The sequence below is a fragment of the Heterodontus francisci genome, chromosome 6 (assembly GCF_036365525.1).
Source record: "Heterodontus francisci isolate sHetFra1 chromosome 6, sHetFra1.hap1, whole genome shotgun sequence".
Classification (NCBI taxonomy): domain Eukaryota; kingdom Metazoa; phylum Chordata; class Chondrichthyes; order Heterodontiformes; family Heterodontidae; genus Heterodontus; species Heterodontus francisci.
The window spans coordinates 92,009,356-92,025,814 of NC_090376.1; the positions used below are offsets into that span (position 1 = coordinate 92,009,356).

General features: G+C 45.3%; 1 protein-coding gene across 1 annotated transcript in view; it reads left to right on the forward strand.

Annotated features, from left to right (window-relative positions):
- Nucleotides 1–16,459, forward strand: part of arhgap42a (Rho GTPase activating protein 42a) — a 503,828-nt gene that overhangs the window by 1,187 nt on the left and 486,182 nt on the right. The window lies entirely within an intron of this gene.

The following is a 16,459-nucleotide window of genomic DNA, read 5'->3' on the forward strand; positions in this document are numbered from 1 at the left end:
TGTTGGCATCCTTCCATCTGCAAAAGATGATGGACACGCAGCAAACAATTGATTTAGGTGGGGTGTCTTCTCTTGGTGTACCTTTGTTGATGGCTGTGAAGGCCAATCCTCAAGAGGCAGGTTCTGCCACAAGTGCTGCTTGTGAAGCTGCCAAATGACCCTGTGAGTTGTTTTTGGCATTGGTGCCTGTTGCCAAGCTGCTGTAGCCACTAGTTGTCTTGCTAGGGCACACTAGTCCACAGGATGTGTTGCCATTTCTCTCTTTTGCCAGCTAGTGATTCCTAGGTGCGATAGTCCACATTTAAGGCCTTCATGTCACGCTTGAAAGCATCCTTGAAACAAAGCTTTGGGCGCTCCACTGGTCGCCTGACCACGGCTACCTCACCATACAGAAGGTCATTGGGTATGTGACTGTCTTCCATCTTGTGGATGTGTCAAATCCACCAAGACCACCTCAGTTTGATTAGTGCTAACACATTTGGGAACTCTACCTTTGAAAGGATTGCCGCATTTGTGATTTTGTCCTGCCAGGAGATACCCATAATGTGCCGCAGACAATGAAGATGGAAATTATTGAGCTTCTTTTCCTGGTAGCTGTAAGTCATCCATATTTCACAGGCATGCAGCAAGATGCTGAGAACCCAGGCCTTATAAGCCGTCAGCTTGGTCTTATTCCATGTGCGTTTCACGAGTTGGCCAAAGGTGGACGTTGCTTTCCCTATGCATGTACTGAGCTCTGCATCAAGGGACAGATTGTCACCGCGGACCCAAGGTAGTAGAATTTGCTAACCACTTCCATTGGGGTGTTACGTAGTGTGATCGGGGCGGAGAGGCAACACTTTGTCCCATGACCATGGTTTTCTTGATGCTTATAGTCAAAGAGAACAAATTACAGGCATGGGAGAGACAGTCCATGAGTCTTTGTAGATGAGTTTCTGTGTGAGTGACTAGTGTGGCATCATCAGCATAGAGTTCTCTGATCAGGATGTGATGTGTTTTAGGCTTCGCTTTCGGCCTTGATAGATTCTACAGCTTGCCATCAGACCTAGTGCGCAAGTATACTCCTTTCATATCTGCAGAGAAGGCGGAGGTTAGGAGCATGGAGAAGATGCCAAACAGAATGGGGGCTAGGACACAACCCTGTTTCACTCCATTCTTCACTCCGAAATGGGTTCACGGTGACAATCTGTCCCTTGATGCAGAGCTCCATACATGCATAGGTAAAGCAGCTATTACCTTTGACCGATTTGCAAAACGGGCATGGGATAAGACCAAGCTGACCCGGAGGACCAAGCTGATGGTTTATAAGGCATGTGTTCTCAGCTCCTTGCTGTATGGCTGTAAAACATGGATGACTTACAACTACCAGGAAAAGAAGCTCAATAATTTCTATCTTCGCTGTTTGTCGGAAATGGAGTCATCAAACTGTACAGTGCAGTGCATGTTGTCATGGAAGGATCGGATGAGACTGAGGAGCTTCGGTGGACAGCCAATATTTCCTCAAATCTTGTAGAGCTCTGCTCTGCTGATGGTGTCAAATGCCTTTGTGAAGGTAAAGGGGGTATACTCTTCTCCCTACACTGCTCTTGTAGCTGACGTATGGAGAAGATCATGTCCATTAATACATCTGCTGGCACAGAAACTGCACTGTGCTTCTGGGTACACTCTGTCTGAAAGTAAATGGGGTCTTTTAAGTATGACCCTAGCAAAGGCCTTCCCCATGACGCTAAGGAGTGAGAAGCTCTTGTAGTTGTTGCAGTCTCGTCTGTCACCTTTGTTTTTGTACAGTGTGATGATTTTGACATCATGCATCTCCTGTGGAACAGTGCCTACTTTCCAGCAGCGAAGAAGGTCTTAAAGGTGTGGCAACAGATGGGACTTTCTGTGCTTGACCAGTTCAGCTGGGATTCTGTCCTTGCTGGGTGCCTTTCTGATCGCTAGGTAGACAAGGGTAATATAATGGATGTAATATACATGGATTTTCAAAAAGGACCACACAGTAGACTCATGATTAAGATTAAAGCATGTGGAGTCAGAGTATGTAGAATGGATAGCGACCTGGCTAAAAACAGAGTAGGGGTTAAAGGTAGTTACCTAGACTGGTGTAAGTTGAAAAGTAGTCTTCCACAAGGATTTAGAATCATAGAAAGTTTACAGCACAGAAAGAGGCCACTTGTCTCATCATGTCTGTGCCATCCTATAAACATTCCACCCATTCTAATCCCACCTTCCAGCATTTGGTCCATAGCCCTGCACTTGAGGTGCATATTCAGACTCCTTTTGAATGAGTTGAGGGTTTCTGCCTCAACTACTATTTCAGGCAGTGAGTTCCAGACCCCCACCACCCTCTGGGTAAAAAAACTTTGCCTCATCTCCCCTCTAATCTTTCTACCAGTCACTTTAAATCCATACCTGCTAGTCACTGACCTCTCTGCTGAGGTATATAGGCCCTTCACCTCCACTCTATCCAGGCCCCTCAAAATTTTGTAGATTTCAATCAGATCTCCATTCAGCTTTCTCTGTTCCAAGGAGAACAACCCTTATCCAATCTTTCCTCATAGCTGCATTTTTCCAGTCCCGGCAACCTCCTCGTAAATCTCCTCTGTACCCTCTCCAGTGCAATTACATTCTTACTGTAATGAGGTGACCAGAACTCTGCACAATACTCAAGTTGTGGCCTAACCAATGATTTATACAGTTCCAGCATAACCTCCCTGCTCTTATATTCTATACCTCGGATAATCGAGGAAAGGGATTCCATATGCCTTCTTAACCACCTTATCGACCCGTCCTGCTACCTTCAGGGATCTGTCGACGTTTACTTCAAGGTTCCTCTACACCTCTCAGTATTTTCCCATTGATCGTGTATTCCTTTTGTCTTGTTTGACTTCCCCAAATGATTTGTACTAGGATCAGTGTTGTTCACTATTTATATAAATGACTTGGATTCATGAATTGGAAGTACAGTATCAAAATTTGTAAACACCAAAATGTTGGATATAGTTACGACTAAGGAAGACTGTGACAGAAAACAAGATGACATTAACAGACTTGCAGAATGCGTGTGTAAATGACACATGAATTTCAATATAGATAAATGTGAGGTGGTGCATTTTGGTAAGAGGAATAATCTAGGTGCGGCAGAAGATAACTGACCAGATAATCTGTTTTAGGTGTTGGTTGAGGGATAAATATTGTCCAGATATTGGTAACTCCCTGCTTTTCTTTGAATAGTGCCAAAGAATCTTTTATGTCCATTTGAGAGGGCTGGAGGGTCCTTGGTTTAATACCTTATTTGAAAGATGACACCATCAGCAGTACAACACTCCCTAAGTACTGCAGTGAAATGTCATCCGAGATTAAATGTTCGAGCCCCTGGAGTGAGGCTTGAACCTTCTGAATCGAGGCAGAGCTGACACCTGTGCATGTTGTATATCTCATTACAAACTCTTGAAAGATCCCCAGGGAGCAGTGGAGGCAGAGTCATTGAATATTTTAAAGGCTCAGTTAGATTCCTGATTGACAAGGAAGTCAAAAATTATAGCAGGTGGACAGAAAAGTAGAGTTGAGGCCGCAATCAGATCAGCCATAATCTTATCAAATGGTGGAGTAGGCTTGAGAGGCCTATGGCCTACTCCTGCTCCCAATTCGTATGTTTGTATGTTGACCAACAATTATAAAAATGAAAAGTGATTGCACTCAGATTTTGATCTTATGTAGGAGCTGCCTTTAGAAGTGCCAAAACCTCGCTGAAGAAATTACTCGCTCTTGTGCCTCTGCAGTGTGTAATACAAGAGCAGTGATGCAAATTGCTAGAGTTTGTTCTAGCCAGTGTTATTCTATCCACTAGTGTGATTTTTCAGTCATTGGGCTGTATGAATCTCCTTGACTGAAGGGGAAAAAAATGCAGAATTCAAGTTAATTGAAATTTTCAAACTGCGCAAGCTTTTGGATTTGCAGTTGATTATGGTTGGTACTGTGGAATTTGGTCTGCAATGTAAAGGGTATTGATTTCACTCTGAATTGAAGCAGTTCTCTAAAGTAGATGAAATGCTAAATACAACCCTGTGAAGTTATGGGGCAATCTTTTTAGTCAATTAACTATAAGTGTTATGTAAAACATCACATCTGCTTGCATGACAAATGCGACTGTCTATTACACCCAGTGATTTGGTATTTCTTCCACAACTGGGGCTGATCACCCTTTCCTGCAGTAATGTCCCGGGACTGAGATGATTGACCTCCAACAACCACAACTATCTTCCTTTGCGCTAGGTATGACTCCAACCAGCGGAAAGTTTTCCCCCTGATTCCCATTAACTCCAGTTTTGCTCGGGCTCCTTGATGCCATACTCTGTCAAATGCTGCCTTGATGTCAAGGGCAGTCACTCTCACCTCACCTCTTGAGTTCAGCTCTTTTGTCCATGTTTGAACCAAGGCTGTAATGATATCAGGAGCTGAGTGGCCCTGGTGGAACCCAAACTAAGCGTCACTGAGCAGGTTCTTGCTGAGCAAGTGCCGCTTCATGGCACTGTTGATCACTGATGGCACTCCATCACTTTACCGATGATCGAGAGTAGACTGTTCGGGCGGATACTGGTCAGGTTGGGTTTGTCCTGCTTTTTGTGTACAGGACATACCTGAGCAATTTTCCACATTGCCAGGTAGATGCCCGTGTTGTAGCTGTACTGGAACAGCTTGGTATCGGTGCAGCAAATTCTGGAGCACTCGTCTTCAGTATTATTGCCGGAATGTTGTCAGGGTCCATTGCCTTTGCAGTATCCAGTGCCTTCAGTTGTTTCTTGATATCACGTGGAGTGAATCGAATTGGCTGAAGACTGGCATCTGTGATGCTGGGGACTTCAGGAGGAGGCCGAGATGGATCTGAAACAAATGCTTCAGCCTTATCTTTCTCACTGATGTGCTGGGCTCCCCCATCATTGAGGATGGGGATATTTGTGGAGCCACCTCCTCCAGTTGGTTGTTTAATTGTCGACCACCATTTACGACTGGATGTGGCAGGACTGCAGAGCTTGGATCGGGTCCATTGTTTGTGGGATCACTTAGCTCTGTCTATCGCATGCTGCTTACGCTGTTTGGCACGAAAGTAGTCCTAGGTTGTAGCTTCACCAGGTTGACACCTCATTTTGAGGGCTGCTCCTGGCATGCCCTCTTCATTGAACCATGGTTGATCCCCCGGCTTGATGGTAATAGTAGAATGGGGTATGTGCTGGGCCGTGAGATTACATATTGTGGTTGAGTACAATTCTGCTGCTGATGGCCCACAACGCCTTATGGATGCCCAGTTTTGCATTGCTAGATCTGTTCGAAATCTATCCCATTTAGCACGGTGGTAGTGCCACACAAAATGATGGAGTGTATCCTCAATGTGAAGACAGGTCTTTGTCTCCACAAGTACCGTGCGATGGTCGCTGCTACCAATACTGTCATGGACAGAAGCATCTGCGGCAGGCAGATTGGTGAGGACGAGGTCAAGTATGTTTTTCCCTCGTGTTGGTTCCCTCACCACCTATTGCAGATCCAGTCTAGCAGCTCTGTCCTTTAGGGCTCAGTCAGTAGTGGTGGTACCGAGCCAGTCTTGGTAATAGACATTGAAGTCCCCCACAGAGAGTACATTCTGTGCCCTTGCCACCCTCAGTGCTTGCTTCAAGTTGTCATACGAATCAGGAGCAGAAGTAGGCCATTCGGCCCCTTGAACCTGCTCTGCCATTCAATAAGATCATGGCTGATTGTTTGTTTGTTTGTGTTTTGAATTCCACACTCCCATCTACGCTTGATTCCCTTGCCTAACAAAAATCTATCTACCTCTGCCTTAAAAATATTCAATGTCCTGCCTCCAGCACCTTCTGAGGCAGAGAGTCCCAAAGTCGCACAACTCTCTGAGAGAAAGAAATTCTCCTCATATCTGTCTTAAAAGGGCACCCCTAATTTTAAAACAGTGCCCCCTAGTTCTGGTCTCACCCACAAGAGGAAACATCCTCTCCACATACACCTTGTCAAGACCATTCAGGATCTTATGTACTTCAATCAAGTTTCCCCTCACTTTTTTAAACGCCAGGTATCAATCTAGTAAATCCCCTCTGAACCGCCTCCAATATATTTCCATCTTTGCTTAAATAAGGAGACCAAAACTGCACACAATTTTCGAGATGTGGTCTCACCAATGCCCTGTATAACTGAAGCATAACATCCTTATTTTTATTTTCAATTCCTCTTGTAATAAGGATAGCATTCCATTAGCCTTATTTATTACCTGCTGTACCTGCATACTAACCTTTTGTGACTCCTGCACTAGAATACCTGGATCCCTCTGCACCTTGGAATTCTGCAGTCATTCTCCCTTTAAGTGATACTCTGCTTTTTTATTCTTCCTGCCAAAGTGAACAACTTCACATTTTCCCACATTATACTCCATCTGCCAGATTTTTACCCACTCACTCAACCTATCTGTTTTGGTCTGCAAGCTCCTTATGTCCTCTTCACAACATTCTTTCCTGTCTTTGTGTCATCTGCAAATTTAGCTACCATGCTATCACTCCCCTCATCTAAGTCATTGATATAAATTGTAAAAAGCTGAGGCCCCAGCATAGACCCCCCCACTCGTCACATCCTGCCAATCAGAAAAGGACCCATTTATGCATACTCTCTGTTTTCTGCCAGCCAGCTAATCTTCTGTCCATGCTAATATGTTACCTCCTAAACCATGAGCTCCTACTTTGTGCAATAACCTTTTATCTGGCACCTTGTCAAATGCCTTCTGGAAATCCAAGTACAGTACGTCAATGGGCTCCCCTTTATCCATGGCACATGTCGCTCCTTCAAAGAACTCCAATAAATTGGTTAAACATGATTTCCCTTTTACAAGACCATGCTGACTATTCCCAATTACCTTGAGTTTTTCTAAGTGCCTAGCTACAACCTCCTTAATGATCAATTCTAACACTTTCTCCATGACAGATGTCAAGCTAACTGGCCTATAGTTACCTGTTTGCTCCCTCTCCCACGTTCTTGAATAGAGGGGTTATATTAGCTACTTTCCAGTCTGATGGAACCTTTTCAGAATCTGGCGAATTTTGAAAAATTAACACCAATGCATCTACTACCTCATTAGCCACCTCTTTTAAGACCCTAGGATGAAGTCCATCAGGACCCAGGGACTTGTCAGCCTGCAGCTCCATCAGTTTGGTCAGTACCGCTTCCCTGGTGATTGTAATTTCACCAAGTTCCTCTCTCCTTCTACCTCCTGATTTACAGCTGTTGCTGGAATGTTTTTTGTATCCTCTATAGTGAAGACAGAAGCAAAATATTTGTTCATTGCATCCGCCATTTCCTTATTATCAATTATTCGCTCTCCATGCTCAATTTCTAGAGGACCAACGCTCATTTTACTTACTCTTTTCCTTTTTAAATACCTGTAGAAACTCTTGCTATCCGTTTTTACATTTCTAGCTACCTTTCTCTCATACTCTAATTTCATGCTCCTGATTAACCTTTTAATCATTCTCTGCTGTTCTTTATATTCTGACCAATCATCTGAACTACCACTCATCTTTGCGCATTTATATGCCTTTTCCTTAAGTTTAACTCTACTGTCCCCCTCCACCACCATCTCGTGTCCCTTGATTCTCTTGGTGTTCAAAAATCTGTCAGCCTTGGCCTTGAGTATACTCAACGGCTGAGCATCTACAGCTCTCTGGAAAAAAGAATTCCCAAGATTCACAACCCTCTGAGTGAAGAAATTTCTCCTCATCTTGGTTCTAAATTATCAGCCCCTTTCCTGAGACTGTGACCTCCTAGGCCTAGACTCTCTAGCTAACAGACTCTCCGGATCTACCCTGTGCAGGCTTCTACGAGTTTTATATGTTTCAATGAGATCACCTCTCATTCATCTGAATTCCAATGAATATAGGCTCAGTCGACAGAATCTCTCTTTATAGATCAGCCCTCGCAAACCTGCAATCAATCTAGTGAACCTTTGTTGCACCCTGTCTAAATCAAGTATATCTCTCCTTGGGTAAGGAGACATAACAGTACACACAGTACTCCAGGTGTGGTTTCACCAAAGCTGTATACAATTGCAGTAGGACTTCCTTACTCTTGTGCTCTAACTCCCTTGAAATAAAGGTTAACATACCATTTGCTTTCCTAATTGCTTTCTGTATCTGTATGTTAAGTTTCTGAGATACATGTACGAGAATCCCCAAATCCCTCTGAATACCAATATTTCTCAGTCTCACCATTTTAAAAAAAATTCTGCTTTTCCATTCTTTCTACCAAAGTGGATAATTTCATATTTTCTTACACTGCATCTGCTATCTTGTTGCCCACTCACTTAACCTGTCTATATGCCTTTGCAGCCTCTTTACCTGCTCTGCACAGTTCTGTATCATCAGCAAACTTGGTTACATTACACTCTGTCCCCTCATCTGAGTCATTGATATAGATTGTAAATAGCTGAGGCCCAAGCACTGATCCTTTCGGCACCTCACTCGTTACAACCTGCCAACCTGAAAATGACTCATATTACAGAATGTGTAGCCAAGCCAGGTGGATGGAGTTCGGATACAGATCAGCCATGATCTCAATGATTGGTGCAACATAAAGCCTGGCTACCCGACCCGAACCCTACCAGACCCGACTACATGTTTCGGGGTCGGGTTGGGTATATATTCCGAGTCTAGCATTCGGGCTCGGGTCGAGTCGGGCTGGACAGTGCTGCCTACGGGAACTCACGGGATCCGACTCACCTATGATTCCCCACAACTCCATCTGCAGGAATAGCCTGCTACCAGAACGGATGAACGATATTTATGTCGGGTTGGGTCGGGCGTGAAAAGAATTAAAGGACTCTGGCCCGGATCGGGTTCAGGTTGGCTGTGGTCGGGTCGGGCCCAGGTTGGGTTTCAATTTTATACCTGAGCAGGCCTTTTGTTCAACATGCTTGAGGGGCTGCATGGCCTACTCCTACTCTTGCGGGATGAGGGAGGGGACAGAAAGATTCCGAGTGATGAGTGGCAATGTGGTTGAAGCCAAGTGTTTTTAGGAAAGTCTTAAAAGCTGAAAGGGTGATATAATGGAAGGATTTCCAGAGCATTGAGTATAGTGACTTAAATGAGTGGCTGCTTGATGGTGGAATGGAGAGACTAGCAAGGAGTAAGCCAGTATTGGAGGAGCAGAGGGTACACTTTGATGTCCGCAGTAGATTGCGGAGCTAAGATGGGCTGCGGTCATGGAATGATTTGTATGCAAGGTAAGGATATTGAAAACAATTTGCTGGGGCATGAGGAGCAGTGTTCAGAGTGTGGAAGTTACTACAGTCTAGCATGTGAGCTGTAGCATTCTGAGAGTTGTAGTTTGTGAAATTAGAAGGCAAAGAGGAGAGTTTTGAAGAAATTAAATTTTGGTTGATGGCAGTGGAGGAGAGGTAGGAACAGAGGTGGTCAATGCTTAGATGATGAAAGAATGTCGAATTGGATCATATTTGGGAAAGGAAGCCTGCAATGGGAAGATGATAAAGCTGAGATTCTGGAAGGATGAGATCAAATAGCTTGAAGGGCTTTATTAACCCAAACATTCCTGTGACCTTTGGGCCTTGCCTGAGTTCGCAGCTGGGGAGATAAGTCATGTCAAAGATGCAGGTGACAGCTGAAGAGGACAGCTTTGGTTTTTCCAACATTTTAGCCTATTGAAATTTCAGCTCATCCTGATCTTAATTTCGTCCTCTATTGGTATGTATTTTTGTATGTAGTGATGAACTGTCATCACTAATTGCAGACAGCATTATCTAATTTAAACTATAAGTTGCATCTTAAAAATTTGAAAAGTAGTAGTTCCAGCGTATTAAGAGTAGAAAAGTTGAGGACAAACAACTGCTGTAAGTGTCCTTTTAATTTGGACCAATTCCTAATGAGTACATATCTACAACAGGGGTGTCCAAACTGTGACTCATGGATCAGATGGGGGCCCCTAAACTTGGCAGTTTGTCCCTTGAATATTGGGCAACTCAGTCCTTTTTGCACATTAACTCCTTATTTGCTGGCTTGTCCTGTTTGAATTTTGCAGGTCAGTAAGTTTGAAGAGAGTAGTTTTCGTGATTTTGTCTAATTGTTAGATAAATTGTTAAGTCTGTTATGGTCAGCAACTTAAGATGTTATGCAAGTTTTGGGAACAGTGATGTGAACTTTGTGTTTCCTGAGGTTCCATGGTACATACAGATGTACATAGAAATATAAAGCTTGGACATCCTTGGTCTTTAGCACTAAATGAGCAACCTCTGAGAACCTGCAGGATTGATGGTGTGGGGAATGGGAATATCAGACAGGGGTGTTTTTTGAGGCTGGAATGGAAACACGTTGCTGAGAACTTGGAGCAGCACAGATGGAGCTGGTTGTCTTTTATCTGACAATAGGTACCTGAAGTGAGCCTTTTGATTAGAGCACAAAATATCATGGAGAAGTTTTAAAATTTAATTTCACTGGCTCATTACTTCACTGATCTAAAAGCACTGAATTAATATTATGGCAGTTGCAGTTTTACTTTGAACGTAATTCTAACACTGTAAACTTTACTGTGGTGACTGCTATAGTTGTAACATTTAAAGAAAATACTTATGGTGGTCTTTTTACATTATTCGGTTCATATGGTTCATAATTATTAGAATAAACAGAATACGTCCAGGGTGGCGACAAATACTTACAGCCTTCATTGCTACGTAGTTTGAATTGATATGGGGAAAGACTCCTAATATTGGGATCATTGATATAGTATCTTTAAATTTTATATTGTTAAAATTCTAGTAGAATTAGCAAGAATTTATGCAAATTGATAAAAATGTGTTTTGGTAAGCTTGTCTTTTGATGAGCTAATCTGATTTTTATAATTGCAAGATTTAAAAAAAAAGTAATTGGATGGAAAGCAGTATATCCTGTATATTCAAAAAAAAAAGCTGCTTCATAGTTCTTGAATTTTATTTGGTTTTGGAATGACAAGCATTTCAAGATAGGACTGAATTGAGTTTGACCAGAGTTTTTTGTTTACTAAAATACTTTTGTATTGTAGGATGTGCCTTTTGGTTTTGAGATTTCCCTCGTTGAGCAATGTCTGTTGCTGTAGGTTGGTTTCATGAGGTAAATGATGTGAGCAATTGGTGAATCAGAATTCACCCTGCAGTTTCTAAATGCCTTAAATTGGTTTGACTGGCATTCTGTATCATGTCATGTCCAATTCCTGAAATTCCAAAATGGGAAACCATTTCCTGTTCAGGTTAGTTTCCCAGTTAATACTGTGAAAGTAAAAGCTGAAGGGATGGGGAATATACAAATTAAAGGCAAGGAAGTTGGATAGGTAAAAGGGATTATTGGAAACTTGGGGAAAAATGATTGAAGTATGAGCAGTCAGTAAAATCTGCCAGTAAAAGCAAGGACAAGGTGAAAGGATCGAATTGCTGTGAAGTTGATTTCAGCCACCAAATGCAATATTTCCCCCAGCTCATTAATTACTGATAAAAGTAACATATAGTGTTGAAAAAAACTTGTACATAAAAATATTAAACGTTTCTAAATAAAAGGGCGGTGGCGCAGTGGTTAGCACCGCAGCCTCACAGCTCCAGGGACCTGGGTTCGATTCCAGGTACTGCCTGTGTGGAGTTTGCAAGTTCTCCCTGTGTCTGCGTGGGTTTTCTCCGGGTGCTCCGGTTTCCTCCCACAAGCCAAAAGACTTGCAGGTTGATAGGTAAATTGGCCATTATAAATTGTCACTAGTATAGGTAGGTGGTAGGGAAATATAGGGACAGGTGGGGATGTTTGGTAGGAATATGGGATTAGTGTAGGATTAGTATAAATGGGTGGTTGATGTTCGGCACAGACTTGGTGGGCCGAAGGGCCTGTTTCAGTGCTGTATCTCTAATCTAATCTAATCTAATCTAAAATTGCCTGTATGGTCTTTAAATATTTTCTCAAAGTGATTCTATTTCTTTGTCAGGAACGGTAGCATAGTGGTAATATTAGTAATCCCAGACTAATGCTCAGAAAGACATGAGTTCAAATCCCACCACGTTAGCTGGGGGAATTTAAATTCAATTAATTAATAAATCTGGACTTAAAAAAGGCTGCATTTGCTGACAATACAACCACTAGGTGGTGCTGTACTGGCACATGCGCACATGCAGCCTGTTCCACTTAAACATCACAATCTGAGGTGTTCAGGCAGCTGCCAGGACTAAAGATGGCGCTGTTCAAATAATCACAGAATGGCAATGCAAACCTAGGGCAGCACACAATGGAAATGTTGGACGCTTGGAGAACATATAAAGTCTCATTGAAAGTACAGCACCTCTGACAGTGCTGCACAATTCTAATTGTTTTCAGCGCAATCCTGCCCCCTGCTGCCCTCCTGCAACGTGCCACCCGAAGAAGCAAGGCGGTGTAGGCGCATGTGGCTGAGAGGAGGGAAGCGGCGCGGCCTAGAGCTAGCGTCTGGAGGGGTGGTGGGGGGGGGGGGGAAGAGCGGGTGGCGGGGGGGGGCGGGGAAGAGCGGGTGGCGGGGGAGAGAGGGTGTGGGGGGGGGTGCGAGCGGCTGGAGAAAGCGGGTGGGGGGGGATCGAGTGGCTGGAGAGAGTGATGGGGGGGGGGGGGAGGAAGCGGGGATTGAGCGGCAGGGGTGGTGGGGGGGGGTGTTTTCTTGCGCATGCGCCAGTTAGTCTTGCCACAACAAGACGTACCGCTCTCCAGCCGCTCCCCGCACTCGCCGACACCGAGGTCTTCAGCCACTCGCTCCCCGCTTTCCCCCCTCTCTTTCCCACCCCCCCCCCCCCCCCCCCACCCCAGCCCGGCTCTCTATGGCCTCTCGCTTCCTGCCCCTGCCATCCAACCGCTCCCTCCAGCTGCAGAGCCCATCCAACCGCTCCCTCCAGCTGCAGAGCCCATCCAACCGCTCCCTCCAGCTGCAGAGCCCATCCAACCGCTCCCTCCAGCTGCAGAGCCCATCCAACCAGCCGCTTTGTCCCCTACGTCTCAACTGTATGGCAGGTATTCCAGCTGTCTGGTCCCTGCCTCTTGCAAACCCCTCTTCTGCAGGCAGTTCTGATTTTAACTCCCTCCCCCACCCCCCCCCTCAAGGACCACAGTTGAATATCTGAAGTACAGTTGCAAAGTAGGGAACAATGTCAACAAAGTAACCTGAACAATTCCCTATTTAATTATTGAGAAATTTTATTAATTACACGAAGCATTCGAGGCATGCTGTGCATGGATACATGAGCTTTGTGTTGCCAGCATTCCTGTGAAACAGACAGGCCAAGTCTCTGCTACTCAGAACTAAAGAGATTGTTCCTGGAGAGCCTTGCGGTGATTGAATGCTTGGCTCTCTATTACACTACTGTATTGTCCATGTGAAGAAGGCAAAGTCACCAGATTCTGAGCCCAATGTCCAATCCCACTTCATCCATAAATACAAGCTTCCATTCCACATCGTGACAAGCTCCGCAGCATGAACTGGTCGCTCAGCATATGTGTCTTGTCCTTGTCCTGCACTACCTCCATTTCTTGAATGCTGACCTTAAGTCTCAAGGATTGTTTTCTCAAGGGCATCTTTTACATGAAAAGAAATAAAGAAAGAACATCAGTGTCAGAGCTTCCCTCCCTCCCTCCAATGAAATTACCATTGAGCACACTTTAAGTTCTGCAGTAAAGGCATGTACTGATAATATCGCCAATGAAACACTTTGTACCCACCTCAGCTGTAGGAGTCAGGATGATGTTACTGCCCCTATCCCGTGGCAGTTCAATGTTGTTCTCCAGGCCAACATTAATGATGTGAGGGTGCTGGAAAAAGAAGCACATTTCTTTTTGACGATGAGCATAAAGCAGGTCATTTAGCCCAGCTGTTCCATGCTAGTGGTGATGCTTCTCCTGCGCCTTCCCATCCGCTCTCATCTAATCCTGCCTACTACTATCAGCATCGTCTTCTATTTATTTTGCTCTTATCTACCTTTACCTTAAAGCAACATTGGGGATGGAGAATGGTGTGACTGCACTCCCACCTCACCAGTTGTGTACTCAGCAAGAGCATTCACATTCCTGCTACCACTGGACATGGCATGCTTGTTTCTTTTAGTGCTCAGTCTCTTCTTGCTGAATGTTCCCCAAGCGCTTGACCCCTTTGGGCACCCTCTCTGACAGGCAGCAGCCGGCAATTGCAGAGTCTCACAAGGCTCTGCATGGTTGTTTCAAGGGCGGATGGGGAAACAGGTGATTGTATGTCCATGTGCGCTGCTCTGATGGGTGCAGAAACAGGTGGCTGAATATCAGCGTCCATCGCCAGTGTGACTGAACAGCAAGGAGAGGATCCCGCAAGTGGGGGATGTGGAGCTGTGAACAGGCAGGCATACCTATGGTCCATCAGCTCATTAAGCCAGGGGTGGGACGTTCAACATCCATGGATTGTGGTACGCAGCTGATGTCCACCTCGTGGCCACCTCCATCCGAAGGTGCCTCCGGGCAATTGTTGGGCAATTTAATTGGCTCCATCTCATCAGCCGTACTTGCTGCCAGCAGAGAGTCTGTTGCCGTAGCCAGTCCAGTTTCCGCATGAAAGATGCTGTTCCACCCTGCAGATGGCCTGTTGTAGCTGATACAATTGATCTGAAAGCAAGCGGTATTTTTTGTTGTAGCTGAGGGTTGTTCCTCTGTAATCGCAATGGCAGCAGCCATGCCTGTCCTCATGGGTGTCTGAGATGCGCGCTAGTGGCAGTTGGGGCGAGCATCTCCAAAGACAGACCAAGATGCCTCTGCACAACAATAGCATGTTTGCAGGGCAATAAAGTCTGAATGGAGAAGATACAGCTGCAGGTAGCCCAGCCATCATGTATCTGCAGTGTGTACTGTTTGGCACCGGAATTCACAGTCACTGTGCCTTCGTCCTGCTGCTTGACACTTACTTGATGAAGGTGGCTATGACTGATGAATCCTGTGTAGAATGATTATAGATCTGCTGGTGCCTCCGCGATGCGCTTGACAGAGGCTCCCTACAGGAATGTGGAATAGGAGCGCTCCTGATCCAGGACATTATTGTGGTAGGTCAGCACTGAGATGCATTCCTTCATGGATTAGGAGGAGTGGAGCAGGTGCTTAATCTTGCCATTCTCTGACTCAGTGCGATTGTTGGTATTGTTCCCAAACGTTAGGACTTTACCGTGTGAACATGATGCCCACATCTCCTTCTGTGGAATCCAGTTTGTAAGCAGGGAGCCCTGCAGGGGTGGGTAGAGGTGTCCAATCCCTTCTATGCAACATGTTATCCTCCAAAGGTGCATGAACCATTTCCTTACAGATCATAAACAACTCATCCCTCAGTTCACCGTTCAATGGGTAGTTGCTGATCTTCCTCCTCATGCTCTGCATCACATGGAACTGACAGAGGAGAACCGTGGCAGCTGGGAGATGCTTTCTGATCGCATTGATCTCATTGATGTCCTTATCCACAATGGCCGACCTCACGCGGCAGGCGCTGGATCCCATGAAATCAACAAAAGCACCCACAATCTCGCCCAGCATCTGAGCTGTCTCATTCCTCACCATGGCATAGAACACAGCCCTGCCCCTATGAACATTGTCCTGCACCATCACCTGGTACATAGGGTAGCCGCATTTGTTCACTTTGTATATTCCGTCCATGAACAGCAGTTCAGGAAAGGCATGCAGGTGGGCCTTCATGGCTGGTGTCATAAAGGCAATATAGAGGATGTTACTTCCTTGCAGGCCAACATGCACCATGGCCCCGTCCTGCTGAATCTTCTCCAGCGTACCACGCAGTGCATCCATGTTGACATCCCCTGTTTTGAGCCGGGACTTTACATTTCTGATGTCACTAAGGGTCACGGTCTTGCTGAATGAATGCTCGATATAATCCTTCAGCTGTTTGTTCCCAGCCTGCAGCTTGACCAACTCTTCTACCTTCTGCCTTTCATCCTGGTTCAGTTGTCGTTTCCTTGTATAGAAGTGTAAACATTCTGGATCCAAAACATGACCGGTATGTACAAGATGGTAGGAGCTGACACGCAGTTTGTTCTTGCTTGTATTGAATATCACACTGATGAAGACCTCACAGCCCACGGCAAGATACCCGAAAAGTTACACAGACACAGAAGCAGCGTTGGCCATGGTGAGAAGAGCCGGGGTATAATAGGAGCGGAGAGCGAGGCTGGAGACCAGAAGCAGCAGCGACGGTGAGAAGAGCCGGGGTATAAAAGGAGTGGAGAGCAAGGTCCGAGACCAGAAGCAGCAGCGGCGGTGAGAAAAGCTGGGGTGTAAAAGGAGCAGAGAGTCGAGGCCCGAGACCAGAAACAGCGGCGGCAGTGGAGAGAGTGCTCTGTTCAGTTCTGTGGACCTGCTTGACCAGCAAAAATCGAAGTGTGACGTCTCAGGAGAGCTGGTAAGTGATT